Genomic DNA, 18,164 nt, shown 5'->3' with positions numbered 1-18,164 from the left:
TTTCATTGATTTGCGGACCTGCTACTTCGAAAGTCACGTAACTCACTAAACAAAGTACTGAAAGGTTCACCTAGGACTGGCAGGCAGCAGTCCGCAGGCAAGACGCAAAGTGACAGACAAACTCCATTGTGATTTCAGTCAGATCAGTGACAACACTAACAGTTGCCTGCTACATAACCAGTCATTTAAATAGTTAAACTATCAATCCACCACCACTATTTTTCTTATTGTCAGGGGTACAAAGGAAGGGGCAGATTTAAGCCCCTTGCGGCTCTTTTGCTCCGTTCTTGCGTGACTTTTGTGACGCAGCAGCTAAACAAAAGAGGCGCCATGGTGCGGCGTATAATATTATAACAACATGACGCATTTGGGAGATGCATCCCGTTATAAAGCCCTGCGCCATCAGGGGGCGTTCCGGCGCAAGGGAGAGCATTCCTGCGCTGGAACACATCCTAAAAGTGGCTGAGGGGAATCTACAAAATTTCAATCAGTCACCTTTAGGACAATGATGCGTCACATAAACCTCGCACCTGCTTGAAGCAGACGTACGGCTTGACCCAGCATTGGGGAGAAAGGGTACCCCAGAGCATTGCTGGAGCTGCACCATCGTTGCGACGCAACTCCAGCAGTAAAGCTTCGGTGACGTTTTGGGCCCATGGTGCGCCGCATTGCAAATATGGCGCACCATGTTTGGTGGTGGTAGCGGGCCGCACAATTACTGGCGCATCCCTGCTACTTTGCAGGGATGCAACAGTAATTGCAATTCTGCCCCTTAGGGGCATACTTACTTACGCGTTCTGGCGCATCTCCAGAGATGCGCCAGATCCAATGCGTCACGCAAAACTACCCTTGCGACACGGCAGATGCGCCTCATTTACAATGCGGCGCGCCCTGGCGCAAGGGTAGGCACTTGCGTGACGCATCTCGTCACGTAAGAGCGGCGCATCGCTGGAGTCACGTCGCCAACGCAATGCAACTCCAGTAATGCTCAGGGTCACCCAATTCATAACATGCTGTGTCAGTCCTCACGCCTGCTTCAAGCAGGCATAAGGAATTGAATTGACGTAGCAGCGTCGCAGAAGTGCCTGCGTTAAATCTTGTAGATTTCACGCAGGCACTTTTGCGAGGCGCACAGCCGCAGGACCGCCCACCCTGAATACTAGGAACGCACCCATTGTGGTGCAGGCCCATGGCTTTATAACGTGACGCATCTCCCTAGATGCGTCACGCTGTAAATGACTCGCAGGGATGCGCCACGTTTACGCCGCTGTTGCGTCACGCAAGGCAACGTAAATGTGGCGCAAGGGGCTTATAAATGTAATCTGCCCCCTAGTGTCTAGCATTACGCAGTTCTGTAAAGTACACTCATACATAATTGTTACTCAGGCCAATGAGACCACAAAATAGAAAACAAATAAGCATAGTAGCAATGCCACTGAGAAGGAGAGCAGTGCACCTGAAATGCACAGAAGATTTTGAAATATAATTTAACTACAATGTAATCGTCAGCAGCATTATTGGCTTGCTCCATGTAAAAAACAAATATTTGCAATACAACAACACAGAGCAGGAGAAAACATAGTAGTGAGTGATGAAATAGCTACTACTACTCACCAAGACCGGGGATCTCCAAGCCGAGCTGGTCCAGCAGGTCGCGCTCCCTGTCCATGACGTCCGTCCAGCGGTGGGTGACCTGGCTGTAGGTGCGCTGGACCCCGGAGAGTTGGGACATGGCCCAGCACACCTTCTGCCACCGCTTCCGGCGCTCCCGGATGTTGTAGCCGGCCGCGATCCTGCCGCCTCCCGCGATGGTCCTGGGCAGGCGGCGCTGGACGAAGTAGACCAGCGTGCCCACTTCCTCCGGGCTGAAGATCTCCCGTCGGGTCACCTGCTCCCCCCTCAATCACCCACATGCTGTCCTGGCACGGGGTCCAGGACTCCTCCTCCCCGCCGCCGCTGCGTCCCTTAAGTGCCTGGGCAACTTCACGGCGCCTGGCTCCACCATAGTCTGGGCAGGTAAGGTAGGAAGTAGAAAATTAAGAAGGAATAGGATAGGGAAGAAGAAAAGAAAAGAGTTTAAAAAGTAGTTTAAAAGTAAACAAAAATAGCAGAAAAGACAAAAATATACAGCTAGGAAAAGAGAGGGATAGATAAGAAGCAAAATCGTTGGAAAAAAAACTGAAAACAAGCAAAGGATGGCAAAGATAGCAAGAGGATAAACACCATGCCCAGACACAGGAAATGAATGAAAAACAAGATGGCCGCCCGTTCACGAGCGCGAAAGTAAGTTCGCACGCAATTTTCCTCGCGATCTCATGCGAACTTGTACTCGCAATGCGCTTACCTCGCGAGATTATACGTAGCGGGCGGAAACGGAAATACGTCACGCAAACAAAATGGCCGCGCCGTACTCGACCTTGGGGTAAATTCGCGTGTTGCGCTGCAAGCGGCTCGCGAATACTGCAAAAAAACTCGCCAAATAACACGCTGCAAAAAAATATAAAGCTCATTCGCACGAATTGGTGGCTTCCGCGGTCGGTTTCGCACGACGCCGAGCCTCGCAAATAGCGCGAAATTACCGAAAAACGATTTTTGCTAAAGCAAAACAAATGAGCAGGTGCAAAAGGTCAATCTCATGATTTGTAATGATTCCCTGTTGTGCTTCCTGAGGGGGCCCTCCAGAATTCGGTTGCCTGCTTGCAACAATTGTGTGACCCTGCTATGACCTTAACTGTATGCCACAAAGGTCCTGATTTACAGCTAAGGGAGCAGACAAGCAGGTGCCAGGCTGGAACTTCAAATTCAGTGACACATTAATTAGCCCCTAATTCATTATTGCCAGTTGGGGCAGGGCAGGTGTTGTTAATAAACTAACCCCAAATTAATTCATGTCAGTTGAAGCAGGGCAGGTGTGCTTGCTTTTCCCCCCCATCTTCTACAGTGATGATGAACCAGAGGGTGGCATTGATGTAACAGAGGGTGGCATTGGTCAAAGAGAGGGTGGCAGTGGTGAAACAGAGGGTGCTGGGAGGCTGTGATGATGAACCAGATGTAGAAACAACATAGTCGCGACCGTTGCGAGCCGATAAGTAAGTTCGCAATTGCGAACTACTACCAAATCCTCGCGAACTGGCAGAAACACTTGCGAACACAAAAAAAAAAAAATCCGCAAATTCGCTGGAATTCGCGGATTTTGCGGATTGCGAGTTCGCAAATTCGCTAAATTCGCGAATGCCAGATTCGCAAAATTCGCCCATACTTACTTACATACACGCATCATTTCTAAAGTGCATACTCTGATTCTCCTTTTCAAGGATAGTAATTAGCACACAGCAGACCAGGGCCATTCAGATGGTCAAGGTAGGGACCACTGAGTGAATGAAGCAACCTGATGTAGCATACCTCTTTGACAAAGACAGACAAAGCATATCTAATTGTATGCAGTAAGCCACATAGCCGCAAATTGACATGAACTGCTGTCTGGACTCTGGCATAACAACACTACACTGGCTCGACCACTCCATACCACAACTAGACAGACATGTAGTTCTGCTGTATTTGTTGTTGACTGGTTTACCTGTTTGCCACTCACGAAATGGCCATAGTTCTTCCGCAAACCGACAATGATGATCCATCCCAGTGAGTGACTGTAAAGAAAAAATATATTATGTAACTTTGATCATCAAGACTCATCATCATCATGGTATATTGGCAAAATCAATGTTGTTCATGCAGTCACAGTCTACACACACAGTGAGTCCAAGGACATATTAAGTTTCCCCCTGCAGTAGAAGTAGAATTTGAATTAAACAAGGTAAACAAAACAGAGTAGACTTGAGTTACATTTAGTGTGTAAAAGATTAAATAATAAGAGAAGACATATGATGATTCATTTCATGCACAACAAACAAACAGCAATTGCTTTTATCAGAGCCAGACAGCCAGTGCTGTCCACTGCATGCCATCTCATTATTCATTACCTGTTCCACTTTTTGTCCGCATCTTTTCTTAAAGTGGAGGCCCACAAGGAAGCCTCTCGTGTCAATTTCAGAAGTAACTGTCAGCAATCAGCATGTAGTCAGTAATTCCAGTAATTCCAGTCCCAATTCTTTTGAAGGGACTCGTCTACAAAGCAACAGTTTCTTCATTCTGCGTAATCCAGCCATCTGCCTTGAGGGAAATGGATAGGGGGAGTCTGGAGGAGGAGGATAGAGGAGCATGACTGAGTTGTGAACTTGTGAACTTCAGGATTGCAGACAGCGGCACCTTCAATAAGAAAATAAGACGAAGACAGTGCTGCTGATGGATTTGTTGTGATTAGAGTTTTGTTGTGGTACAAGTTGCAAAACAAAGAAAGACACACAGGAGTAAAAGTGAATAAGGAGTCAGGACAAAAAAAAAAGGAAGTCAGTTTCAGGCCTACGTGTCAGGGAAGTAGAGCTCATCCTCAAACTCTGTGAATTGAGATGGGAGTAGGTTAGCTAACAGAGAAGAACTTCCGGCACCTAAGTCGGTGTCCTCTTCTTCCTGCCTGGATTCACGTATTTTGTAATCTGGTGGTATGAAGTGCTGATTCATCTTGATCATTGTTAACCTCTCCACATTTTTGGGCGAGAGGCGGGTCCTTTTTGAAGTTACAATGGCACCAGCAGCACTGAAAAAACGTTCAGAAGACACGCTTGTGAGTTGGCAAGACAAATAATTTAGAGCCAGCTTGGCGATCAGTGGCCAGTGAGGCCTTTTTCCATACCAATACACCAATGGGTTGTGATCAATGCACTGGAACAAGCAAACCCTTGATGAGTTATCAGATCTGCTTCCGACAATATTATGGCTGGTCCTGGTGCAGATGAGGATGATGATACGGTTGCTGGTGTAGGTAATGGCTGTGAGGGAAAGTGACTGCCTTTGGCCACAGAAGTGGACCTTGACGCCGGATGGCCTGCTGATTCAGTAGTACTTCTGCCAGTTCCTTCAATTTCCCGCCGCTCTTTTTCGAACCAAGTGGCTGACAGAGCTAGCCAATGTTTGTACTTTGAAACATCTGCTTCAGTAAAAGGAATGAATGCTTTGCTGGCCACTGCCTTTTTGTACCGTGGATCCAGAATAGTGGCACAAATGTAATGTTGTTCTGTATGTATTTTTTTAAGCCTTTCATTGTCAACTAGGCGGGTTAATAAGCTCTCCGCCAACGGATGTGCGTCTTGCTTGTCAGTATCATCTTTGAACGTTGAAGACACTACCTTCAGTTGGTGCTTTAGCATGCGCAACAATGGGATAGCTTTGCCCAAAGTACAGTCCTCCCTGCTGACTTCATGCGTGAAGATCTTAAAAGGACGAAGCACGTCTGTCAGGCTTTTAACTAGGTCCCATTCCTCCAACTCTAGCCTCATGTCTTTCATAGCAGAACCCAGTGCAAAGACATACTCATTGATTACCAAGCACTGCTCAGACGCTCAAGCATTTAGAAGGTAGAGTTCCAACGTGTTACCACCTCCTGGATGAGTCCTCTGACTGGCACTCTACGTTCATGTTGAAGTTTCCTCAGCTGCTTCCGGGCCTTAAAAAAATGGCTGAAATGTGTGCAGATTCTTCAGCAAGTGGTCAGTAACTTGCTGACTGTGTTTTCTTTTTTCAAGAAATCTTGAACAACAATGTTAATACTGTGCGCCAATCACGGCACTCTGAAATAGCCACCATCATGCATGGCCTTAACTATATTACTGCCATTATCCATGGAAACAGAACCAATCATGCATTTTCTTGGACGCAGCTATTGAAAGACCTTACTGTTAAACTCCTTCAAAATGTTTACTGCAGTATGATATTTCTCCATGGCAAACATGGCTACTGTTGCATGTTTCCGACTAGCTTGAAAAATTGTGGCAGGGTCAACACCTGCAGACATCTTTTCTCTAACCCCTGCAAAAGAGACCCAGTGTGCAGTGATGCACATGTAATCAAGGGCTTGGCAACTGGTCCACATGTCTGTTGTCGGGTGGATAGTGTGAACAGCACTCTTCTGCAAAGCTGCCCTAATCACCTCCAGCACATCTTGATGTAGTGCTGGAACCGCAACTCTGGCAAAATAAGACCGGCTAGGAACCTTCCATTTAGGGCAGACTGTTGCCACAAATTGTTGAAAACCCACCCCTTCCACGAAAGAAAATGGGAGAAGGTCGAGCGCTAACATTTTAGCCAGCATTGCATTATAAAGACGTGCTGTTGGGTGGTTGCGTTCCAATGGCGCTTCCGACCAAAACAGGCTTTTAATGGTGGTCTGGACCGTTTTCATATGTGATGAGGATGCAGACCTCTTCAACCCAGTTAGGCTCATTGATGTACTTTTTCGCATTGGTGTCTCTACCAGAATACTGTGCCTCCTTGATGTTGTTGGGGTAGAGGAGGGTGTGGGCACTTCCACTGCAGTGCTGCTGCCAGGGGTACTGTGGGTACCAGAAAAAATGTCTCTCGGTTGTTCACCTGCCACCTGCACAATCAGCTCCTCTTCGTAATTAGATGCAACATCAATGTCTACATTTGGATTTGTACTTTTGCCTTTCCGATGTTACTTAGGTGCACCTCCCACTGGATAATGTGGTGTTTTTTGAGATAACCTCTCTGGCATCCGGTACCATACTTGGTACCAAGCTTACCCCGACTAACTACTTGTTTACAAATCGAACAAATGACTAGGTTTTCCGCCTTTTTGCTAATACTAAAGAAGTCCCAAACTGTCGACTGGAGATTTCTGGTAGTGGTGGAGGTGAAACTTTCAATGCCAGATGAAGTGCAGGAGGGGCGTGGCTGAATGTGACTCTGTTGTGCACTTACAGCACCACTACTTAAGGTAATGGAGTTCGAGCTGGATGGAGATCCCTGCCGGCCCTTCTGATGAGAAAATATGGAAGCTGTAGGTTGTGTTGGTGTAGTAGTTACCAGTGTTGGTGGTGGTACCAGTGCCACACCGCCCATATCCCGCTCAGCAGCAATTCGGGATAGGGTAAAAATGGCTGTCTGCTGCATGGCCGCTGGGGCTGGAGTGACAACTGTGATAACTGGGTCGTCATCGTCAGACTGTTCATCAGCAGCAGAATCCACCACTTCCTCTTCTTGTTTGTCGTCATCACCCATAAGTGAAAGCCTTGCGGGAACCTTCCTTTTAGGCTTAGCTACCTTTGTCGGCTCATGGCTTGCCTCCCTCTCAGACTGCATTGGTGGGTTCCAATCAAGATCAAGATCATCAGAAGGAAGTGGGCTTGAAGAAGAACTTGTACTAGCCCTCCTTGACCTTTTTCTTGATGTGGATCTGGAAGACAATGGATCATCAGGAGGAGTGGCTTGCTCGGATGATACCTCCGCTTGAATCTCAATTTCATGATGTGCCCCTACTTCTGGAGGCACAAGCATTGTGGGCAGTTGTGCCACTCCATGTGCCTCTCCATGCACCGCTACATGCACCACTACTTGCGCCACTCCTTGCACCTCTACTTGCATCACTCCTTGCACCTCTAATTGCGCCTCTACATGCGCCACTTCTTGCGCCACTCCTTGCACCACTCCTTGCGCCTCTCCTTGCGCCTCTCCTTGTGCCTCTCCTTGTTGCACCTGTGGTTGTCGTTGCACCTGTGGTTGAATACTCGTCAGATGAGTTACACCCTGCATTGATTGGATGCTACTTTCTTGCGATGAGTCGACTCCAACATCACTGGTAGATGGTGATTGAGCAATTAAAGTGGCTGCCTCTGCGGCACTCATGGCCTTGGGCCTAACTTGGCGTGGTGGCACTGAGACCAATGAAGCTGAAGTGCTGCTCCCCGCTTGGTCCCCCACAGACACCGCTGCTGCAGGCGTAGCTTTTCTTCCCAAAAAAGTGTCTGTGGGCACACCAGTCTCCTTGGTAAGTGGCGCCACTTGCTACCTCTGATCCTTCTTACTGGCAGTGGCACTGGCAACTTTCTTGGAAGAGGAGCTACGGCCACCTTTCTTTGGGCACATCTTCTTCAGATGTCAGAACAGCACGCCGCAGTTGCACGAGTTACAGAGTTGTCTGTGGCCACATGTGATGTCACGTGATGTTGTGCTGCACACACCGCAGCAGGACTTCTTCCTGGCACTGATGATGAACAATGAGGATGATTGATTCGTGGTTCTCTTTGTGCACCTAAAAGCAAAGGAAGCCAAAGGAACATCAGTTAAATAAATGTTGCATATGTCGTGCTTCAATAATATTTGCAACTAGGCATTTCATTTATTATTATTACAACACACCCAAAAACGGAAAAACCAACAATAAAAATTGCAATTATTTCTAATCAAAAATGGATGTTTACATTGATAGAAGAGAGACCACACAGAGAGAGTTGTTTCATGCACCACTGAGTACCCCTGGGCATAATGGATGAAAGCAGGGCAGACTGGGTGCAGGCCTATGGCACAAAGCACACTGCCTGGCTTCAAAATTGCCCCTTGACCCCCATCCACATGGTCCTGCCTGGACCAGGCCTCAAAATGGCCCCCACCCACATGGCCAGGTCCCAACACCACCCCAAAAAATCAAAAAACACACAAACAACACCACAATCCAATGCCATCCATGCCCTAAATGATTTTTAAATTCAAGAGAACCCACAGAAATCCTTGGTCCATGCACCACTGAGTACCCCTGGGCATAATGGATGAAAGCAGGGCAGACTGGGTGCAAGCCTATGGCACAAAGCACACTGCCTGGCTTCAAAATGGCCCCTTGACCCCCACCCACATGGCCAGGCCCTGCCTGGAGCAGGCCTCAAAATTGTCCCTACCCACTTGGCCAGGCCCCAACACCGCCCGCCCCAAAAAATTAAAAAAAACACAAAAAACACCACAATCCAATGCCATTCATGCCCTAAATGACGTTTGAATTCAAGAGAACCCACAGAAAACCTTGGTCCATGCACCACTGAGTACCCCTGGGCATAATGGATGAAAGCAGGGCAGACTGGGTGCAGGCCTATGGCACAAAGCACACTTCCTGGCTTCAAAATGGCCCCATGACCCCCATCCACATGGCCCTGCCTGGACCAGACCTCAAAATGGCCCCCACCCACATGGCCAGGCCACAACACCACCCCAAAAAATTGAAAAACACCACAATCCAATGCCATCCATGCCCTTAATAATCTTTAAATTCAACAGAACCCACAGAAAGCCTTGGTCTATGCACCACTGAGTACCCCTGCGCCTACTGCCTAGTGTGGCTTTACACGCACCCCAAAATTAAAAAAAAAATCCACATATAACAGTGAGCTATTCAATTCCATGACTTAAATGATATTTAAGTTCAACAAAACTCACAGAAACAGTTGTATCATGCACCCATGACTAACCCTGGGCCTACTGGATACTGTGCCTACCCACAATATATTTTTTTTAAAGTTGTGAAAAAGTTTAAAAATTGTAGTTGCAGCAACTGCAATGCCCTAAAAAAACAACACCAACTCACTTGTAAAATCTCAAATCCAAAAGTAATCCAAAAGTGATCCAAACAAAAAGTCCTCAAATACAAATATCCAGCAGCAGCCACAAAAAGTAATCCTTCCAGCTCCAGATCCAAATGAAAAGGGACCAGGACATGGACAAAGCACTGGGAGGAGCCTGCTGGACAGGAACAGGAAGTTGGAGACTCTGGGGCACTTCTTTCCTAACCCCCCCTCCCCCCCAAAATGGACTCCTTGCATTTTCAGAAGGTTTATGCTGCCTGCGGTAGATTTCTTGTGCAGAATTGCAATTTTTTGCAAGTTCGGGAAAGCAAGCTGTTCAAATCTCCCGCCGGAAGTCAGCTGCGCGTCCCATCTACGTGTTTGCAATTGTTTACTCCTGCGATGCGTGATCGCGGGCCCTTGTGACGTAGTCGCGTTCTCAAACTCTCACAGTGCAAGATGGCGGGCCGCTATGACGTACTCGTGTTCGAAAAGACTTGCGCGATCTTGCAGCCAGATCCAAAATGGCGCAGCGCACGCAAACCGGGAGGAAAAATAACTTGGCGAACTCAGAATCACGAAAAGTCAACGCCACACGCGCAAGATTGTATTTTTGAAGCGCGACCAAGCAAAAAAATCCGCCAGCTTGCTAATTGCGGATTTTTGGGCAAATTTGCGGACCGCGAAATTGCCACAAATCCGCAAATTACGCGAACGGAACGGATTTTTGGCCCACACCTAATCATTTATCGTGAGACCTGGGAGAACGCTGGGTGGTAGGAAACTTGTGGATCTAAGTAGAATCCAGAATTTTCACACACAGAAATTTAAGAAGAGAAGTGTTTTTTTTCAGCTATATTTTAGGTATGCAGTGCATTATGGGTAGGAAAATGTTCAGAGACCCACGCAAGCCATACCTCGCTGGACTCCCCCGGGTGTCTAGTTTTCAGAAATGTGTGGGCTTTGGTAGATATCCCTAGATGGCTGCTGACCCCGGAACCAAATTAAGTATCTGCTAGAGGCAAGGGGCTGAAACGTATTGAGTAGACATCAAAATGACCTATCACAAAACAGCCTGGGTTTTGTAGTATTCCCAAGATAGCCGCCGAGCCCGGGTACCAAAACCCAGGTGACCCCCTTGCAAAACTAGGTTGTTTTGTAATAGGTCATTTGGGTGTCTCCTCAATACATTTTGGGCCGATGCCTGTAGCGGGAACTTGACTCTCCCACGTGAGTGAGGTATTATTTCTATCAGGAGACCTGGGGGTACTCTGGGTGGTAGGAAAATTGTGGATCCATGTAGATTCCAGAATTTTCACACACAGACATTTGAGAAAAAAGTGGGCTTTTTCAGCTATATTTGAGGTATGCAGTGGATTCTGGGTAGGAAAACATTGGGGACCCACACAAGTCTTATCTCGCAGGACTCCCCCGGGTGTCTAGTTTTCAGAAATGTGTTGGTTTGGTAGGTTTCCCTAGATGGCTGCCGACACCGGGACCAAGTCAAGTACCGACTATAGGCAAGGGTCCAAAACATATTGAGTAGAGAACAAAATGACCTATCAAAAAACAGCCTGGTTGTGCAAGGGGAGTCGCCTGGGAATTGGCCCCAGGCTCAGCAGCCATCTTGGGAAACCCATAGAACCCACACATTACTGAAAACTAGACACCCAGGGGAGATCAGCGAGGTATGGCTTGCATGGGTCCCCCGATGTTTTCCTACCCAGAATCCCCAGGTGTCCCAATGAAAATGATACCTCACTTGTGTGGGTAAGCGCAGTGGCAGCAACAGGAAATGGCCCAAATCATACTGTCGAGACATCAAAATTACCCATTACAGAACAAACTGGTTTTTGGGGGGGACCTGGGGTTTTGGCCCCAGGCTTGATACCATCTAAGGAAACATACAAAACTACACATTTCTGAAAACTAGACACCCTTGGGAGTCTAATGAGGTATGGCTTGCATGGATCCCCCAAAGTTTCCCTACCCAGAATCTGCTGCAAACCTCAAACCTCAAATTTAGCTGAAAATGACATTTTCCATATATTTTTGTGTGGAAGCACAGTGCCAGCACAAATAAAATAACATACACCACAGCATTCTCCTCAGCGTCCCAAGTAAAATGATACCTCACTTGCATGGGTGACTAATGCAGAACTGGCTAAAAACGTATTAAAAAAAATATAGCGCTTAGAATTCTCTGTGCTATACCCCTTATTCCCTAGGTTTTGGGCTCTTCCCGGTCACAGGCCCTTGCCTCACCCACACAAGCCATTTTACTCGGGAGACTGAGGGGAACGCTGTGGCCTAGGAAATTTGTGCCGGCATGGTGATTCCTCGCAAAAATATGTAGAACATTTGTTTTTTCAGCTAAATTTGAGGTTTGTGGGGGATTCTGGGTAGGAAAACTTTGGGGGATCCATGCAAGCCATACCAGGATAGACTCCCTCAGATTTTTAGTATTTCAAAATGTGTGGGTTAGATATTTTCCCAAGATGACCGCCGAGCCCAGTGCCAAAAACCCAGATGACCCCCTTGCAGAACCAGTTTGTTTTGTGATCGGTCATTTTGATGTCTACTCAATATGTTTTGGGCCCTTGCCTGTAGCGGGTACTTGACCAACCCACGTGAGTGAGGTGATCATTTTTATCAGAGGACCACGGGTGAGTGCTGGTTGGTAGGAGATTTGTGGATCCACATAGATTCCACAACTTTCCCACACAGAAATTTGCAAAAAAAATGTTTTTTCCTGCTAAATTTGTGGTTTGCAGGGGATTCTGGGTAGGAAATCTTTGGGCGACCTACGCAAGCCATACCTCGCTGGACTCCCCCAGGTGTGTAGTTTTCAGAAATGTGTGGGTTTGGTAGGTTTCCCAAGAAGACCCCCGAGCCCGGGCCGAAAACCCAGGTGACCTCCCTTGCAAAACTAAGTTGTTTTGTAATAGGTAATTTTTATGTCTCCTAAATTCATTTTGGGTCCATGCCTGTAGTGGGTACTTGACCCACCCACGTGAGTGACGTATCATTTTTATCAGGAGACCTGGGAAAACGCTGGGTGGTAGGACATTTGTGGATCCAAGTAGAATCCAGAACCTTCACACAAAGAAATTTAAGAAGAAAAGTGTTTCTTTTCAGCTATATTTTAGGTATGAAGTGGATTATGGGTAGGAAAATGTTGGGACACCCATGCAAGCCATACCTCGCTGGACTCCCCCGGGTGTAAATGTGTGGGTTTGGTAGATCTCCCTAGATGGCTGCTGACCCCGGGACCAAAGCAGGTACCTGCTAGAGGCAAGGGGCCAAAACGTATTGAGTAGACATCAAAATGACCTATCACAAAACAGCCTGGTTTTGCAAGGGGAGTCACCTGGGCTTTTGGCCCTAAGCTCAGCAGCCATCTAGGGAAACCTATAGCACCCACACATTTCTGAAAACTAGACAGCCAGGGGAGTCCAGCGAGGTATGGCTTGCATGGATCCCCCAATGTTTTTCTACCCAGAATGCCCTGCAAACCTCAAATTTAGCATATAAAGCCCTTTATTTAAACATTTCTGTGTGGGAAAAATCTGTCATATATGTGGATCCACAAATTTTCTACCACCCAGTGTTCCCCCAGGTCTCCTGATAAAAATGATACCTCACTCGTGTGGATGGGTCAAGTACCCATGGCAGAGAAGGGCCCAAAACGCATTGAGTAGACATCAAAATGAACTATCACAAAACAACCTGTTTTTGCAAGGGGGTACCTGAGTTTTTGGTCCCAGGCTCGGCGGCCATCTAGGGAAACCTACCAAAGACAAACATTTCTGAAAACAAGACACCCGGGGCATTGCAGCGATGTATGGCTTGCATGGCTCCCCCAATGTTTTCCTACCCAGAATACTCTGCAAACTTCAAATTTAGCTGAAAAAATCACTTTTTATGAAAGTTTTTGTGCGGGAAAGTTCTGGAATCTGTGTGGATCCACAAATTTCCTACCATCTAGCGTTCATCCAGGTCTCCTGATAAAACGGTACATCACTTGTGTGGGTAAGCACAGTGGCTGCAACAGGAAATGGCCCAAATCATACTGTGGACACTTCAAAATTACTCATAACCCGAACAACATGGTTTTAGGGAAGCACCTGAGGTTTTGGCCCCAGGCTCGCCGCCATCTAATGAAACATACCAAACCCACACATTTCTGAAAGCTAGACACCCTGGGTAGTCCAATGAGGTATGGCTTGCGTGGATCCCTACCCAGAATACCCTGCAAACCTCAAATTTAGCTGAAAAAACGACATTTTCAACATCTTTTTTGTGGAAGCACTATGCCAGCACAAATAACCTACACTACAGCATTCTCCTTAGTGTCCTGATTAAAAATATACCTCACTTGAGTAGGTGATTAATGCAGAATTGGCTAAAAACGTATTTTATAAAAAATGTAGTGCTTCGAATTCTCTGTGCTATACCATTACTCCCTTTGTTTTGGGCTCTTCCCAGTCACAGGCCCTTGCCCCACCCACACAAGTGAGGTATCATTTTACTCAGGAGACTAAAGGGAACGCTGTGTGGTAGGATATTTGTGCCGGCATGGTGATTCTACTCAAAAATATGTGGAAATGTGTTTTTTCAGCTAAATTTGAGGTTTGTGGAGGATTCCGGGTGGGAAAACTTTGGGGTCTCCATGCAAGCCATACCTCGATAGACTCCCCCGCGTGTCTAGTTTTCATAAATGTGTAGGTTATTTATTTTCCCAAGATGGCCAACGAGCCCGAGGCCGAAAATGCAGGTGACCCCCCCTTGCAAAACTAGGTTATTTTGTAAAAGATCATTTTGATGTCTACTCAGTACATTTTGGGCCCTTGCCTGTAGCGGGTACTTGCCCCACCCATGTGAGTGAGGTATAATTTTTATCGGGAGACCTGGGGGAATGCTGGGTGGATCCATGTAGATTCCAGAACTTTCCCAAACAGAAATTTGCAGAAAAAGTGTTTTTCCCCACTAAATTTGCTGTTTGCAGGGGATTCTGGGTAGGAAATCTTTGGGCGACCCATGCAAGCCATACCTCGCTCGACTCCCCCGGGTGTGGGTATGGTAGGTTTCCCAAGATGGCCGCCGAGCCCGGAGCAGAAAACCCAGATGACCCCCCTTGCAAAACAAGGTTGTTTTGTAATGGATCATTTGGATGTCTCCTCAATAAATTTTAGGCCCATGCCTGTAGCGGGTACTTGACTCTTCCATTGAGTGAGGTATAATTTCTGTCAGGAGACCTGGGGGAACGCTGGGTGGTAGGAAATTTGCAGATCCACGTAGATTCCAGAACTTTTACACACAGAAACTTGAGAAAAAAGTGGGTGTTTTCAGCTATATTTGAGGTATGCAGTGGATTCTGTGTAGGAAAACGTTGGGGGACCCACGCAAACCATACCACTCTGGACTCCCCGGGTGTCTAGTTTTCAGAAATATGTGAGTTTGGTAGGTTTCCCTAGATGGCTGCCGACTCCGGGACCAAGTCAAGTACCCGCTATAGGCAAGGGCCCAAAAAACAGCTGGTTGTGCAAGGGGAGTCACCTGAGTTTTTGGCCCCGGGCTCAGCGGCTTTCTTGGGAAACCAATAGAATCCACACATTTCTGAAAACTAGACACCCCGGGAAGTCCAGTGAGGTATGGCTTGCAAGGATAATGTTTTTCTACCCAGAATGCCCTGCAAACCTCAAATTTTTCTGATAAAAGCCCTTTTTTAACATTTCTGTGTGGGAAAGTTCTGTAATCTATATGGATCCACACATTTCCTACCACCCAGCATTCCCCCAGGTCTCCCAATAAAAATAATACCTCACTCGTGTGGATGGGTCAAGTACCTGTGACAGAGAAGGGCCCAAAACGCATTGAGTAGACATCAAAATGACCTATCACAAAACAACCTGTTTTTGCAAGTGGGTACCTGGGTTTTTGGTCCCAGGCTTGGCGGCTATTGAGGGAAACCTACCAAAGACACAGATTTCTGAAAACTAGACACCTGGGTCATTCCAGCGAGGCATGGCTTGCATTGGTCCCCCGATGTTTTCCTACCCAGAATCCCCTGCAAACCTCAAATTTAGAAGAAAAAATCACTTTTTTTGCACATTTTTGTGCAAGAAAATCCTGGAATCTGTGTGGATCCACCAATATCCTACCACCTAGCGTCTCCCCAGGTGTCCCGATAAAAATGATACCTCATTTGTGTGGGTAGGTACAGTGGCAGCAACAGGAAATGGCCCAAATCATACTGTCGAGACTTCAAAATTACCCATAACAGAACAACCTGGTTTTTGGGGGGCAACTGGGGTTTTGGCCCCAGACTCGACACCATCTAAGGAAACATACAAAACTACACATTTCTGAAAACTAGACACCCTTGGGAGTCTAATGAGGTATGGCTTGCCTGGATCCCCCAAAGTTTCCCTACCCAGAATTCGCTGGAAAAATGAAATTTAACTGACAAAATGACATTTTCCACATATTTTTGTATGGAAGCACGGTGCCAGCACAAATAAAATATTATACACCACAGCATTCTCCTCAGCGTCCCGAGTAAAATGATACCTCACTTGCATCGGTGACTAATGCAGAATTGGCTAAAAACATATTTTTTAAAAATGTAGCCCTTAGAATTCTCTGTGCTATACCCTTACTCCCTAAGTTTTGGGCTCTTCTCAGTCACAGGCCCTTGCCCCACCCACCAAGTAAGGTACCATTTTACTCCGGAGACTGAGGGGAACGCTGTGGCCTAGGACATTTGTGCCAGCATGGTGATTCCACACAAAAATATGTGGAACATTTGTTTTTTCAGCTAAATTTGAGGTTTGTGGGGGGTTCTGGCTAGGAAAACTTTGGGGGATCCATGCAAGCCATACCTGGATAGACTCCCCTGGGTGTCTAGTTTTTAGAAATGTGTGGGTTAGATACTTTCCCAAGATGACCGCCAAGCCCGGTGCCAAAAACCCAGGGGACCCCCTTGCAAAACCAGTTTGTTTTGTGATCGGTCATTTTGATGTCTACTCAATAAGTTTTGGGCCATTGCCTGTAGCGGGTACTTGACCAACCCACGTGAGTAAGGTATAATTTTTATCAGGGGACCAAGTGGGAATGCCGGTTGGTAGGAAATTTGTGGATCGACATAGATTCCACATCTTTCTCACACAGAAATTTGCAAAAAAATAGTTTTTTCCTGCTTAATTCTTTTTTTGCAGGAGATTCTGGGTAGAAAATCTTTGGGCGACCCATGCAAGCCATACCTCGCTGAACTCCCCTGCGTTTGTAGTTTTCAGAAATGTGTGGGTTTGGTAGGTTTCCCAAGAGGGCCGCTGAGCCCGGGCCGAAAACCCAGGTGACCCCCTTGCAAAACTAAGTTGTTTTGTAATAGGTAATTTTGATGTCTCCTCAATTTATTTTGGGTCCATGCCTGTAGCGGGTACTTGACCCACCCACGTGAGCGACATATCATTTCTATCGGGAGACCTGGGAGAACGCTGGGTGGTAGGAAATTTGTGGCTCCAAGTAGAATCCAGAAACTTGAGAAAAAAATGTTTGTTTTCAGCTATATTTTAGGTATGAAGTGGATTATGGGTAGGAAAATGTTGGTAGACCCATGCAAGCCATACCTCGCTGGACTCCCCCCGGTGTCTAGTTTTCAGAAATGTGTGGGTTTTGGTAGATTTCCCTAGATGGCTGCTGTTGGACCTGGCCCTTTTTGGCACGTTCACCCCGAGACTTTTTGCTTTTTCCTAGCCTGTTTCTGTGACCTGGTGTTAGTGATTTTAGGCCTCTGCGCACTTTTTCACTTTTTCACTGTGGTACAGTGTAAAGTGCGCAAGCTCTGTGTGTGTGTGGTGAGAGTGACCTTTACTCCAATAGGAATACATGGGGAATATGTGTGACCACGCTAGTTCCTGATGTGTGGGGAGTTCAGGGTCGAGTTTGGTATGTGCAAACTCGTGAGATTGAATGCTGCGCAATGATATATGCGGCATGATTGTGTCTAGTGTGGAAGTGCCACTTCTAGAAGTTGGCATGTTTGTGTAATTTGTGTCTGGCGTGTGATTGGCTATAGCTGGCTGATGAGCCTGGCTCCAAGAGTCCGGGTGGGTCTGCCCCGGTGGTGAATGGAGTGATTAGCATGCTGGTGTGAGGGGAGGGGTGCACCTGGGCCTGAATAGGGCTGGGTTTTGCCTCCATAATGCTGGCTCCACCCCCTGTGGTGCATCTGATGTCCCTAGCCTGGCCAGTGAAAGGAGTTCCCATAACCAGTTGTAGCTGGTTCTCACATTGCCTGCACCCTGCGAGACAAAGGACTTTACGGTATAAAAAAGGGCTGTGTCCCCTTACAAAATGTTTTTGTTTCTGAATTGAATCCTGCCCAGGGCGTGCTGCTGCTTGGGCCCAGGGGAAGGCTTGCCTCCCTGGGCCCTGCCCAGCCCCTGGATGCCTGATGGACCTTGATGCCTGGAGGATCTTTTCTTTCTTAGGGTCCTCTTTTTCTCCTTTTCCCCCCAGGACCTTTTTCTTTGAACCCTGTGCATTTGCTTAGGACTGCTGGGACCCTCCTTGCTGATGGGGCCATTTCTGAGGGGCTTGGCGCTGTCTTAGCCCCCAGCGCCTTGAGAGCGCTTTCTTTTACTTACTGGGCAGAGCGCTGTCGTTTTCCCTTGGAGGGAAGAGCTGCTGCCCCTTTGA

Source organism: Lissotriton vulgaris, chromosome 3_1 (genome assembly GCF_964263255.1).
Source record: "Lissotriton vulgaris chromosome 3_1, aLisVul1.2, whole genome shotgun sequence".
Taxonomy (NCBI): Eukaryota; Metazoa; Chordata; class Amphibia; order Caudata; family Salamandridae; genus Lissotriton; species Lissotriton vulgaris.
Note: the sequence above shows the minus strand (reverse complement) of the source record.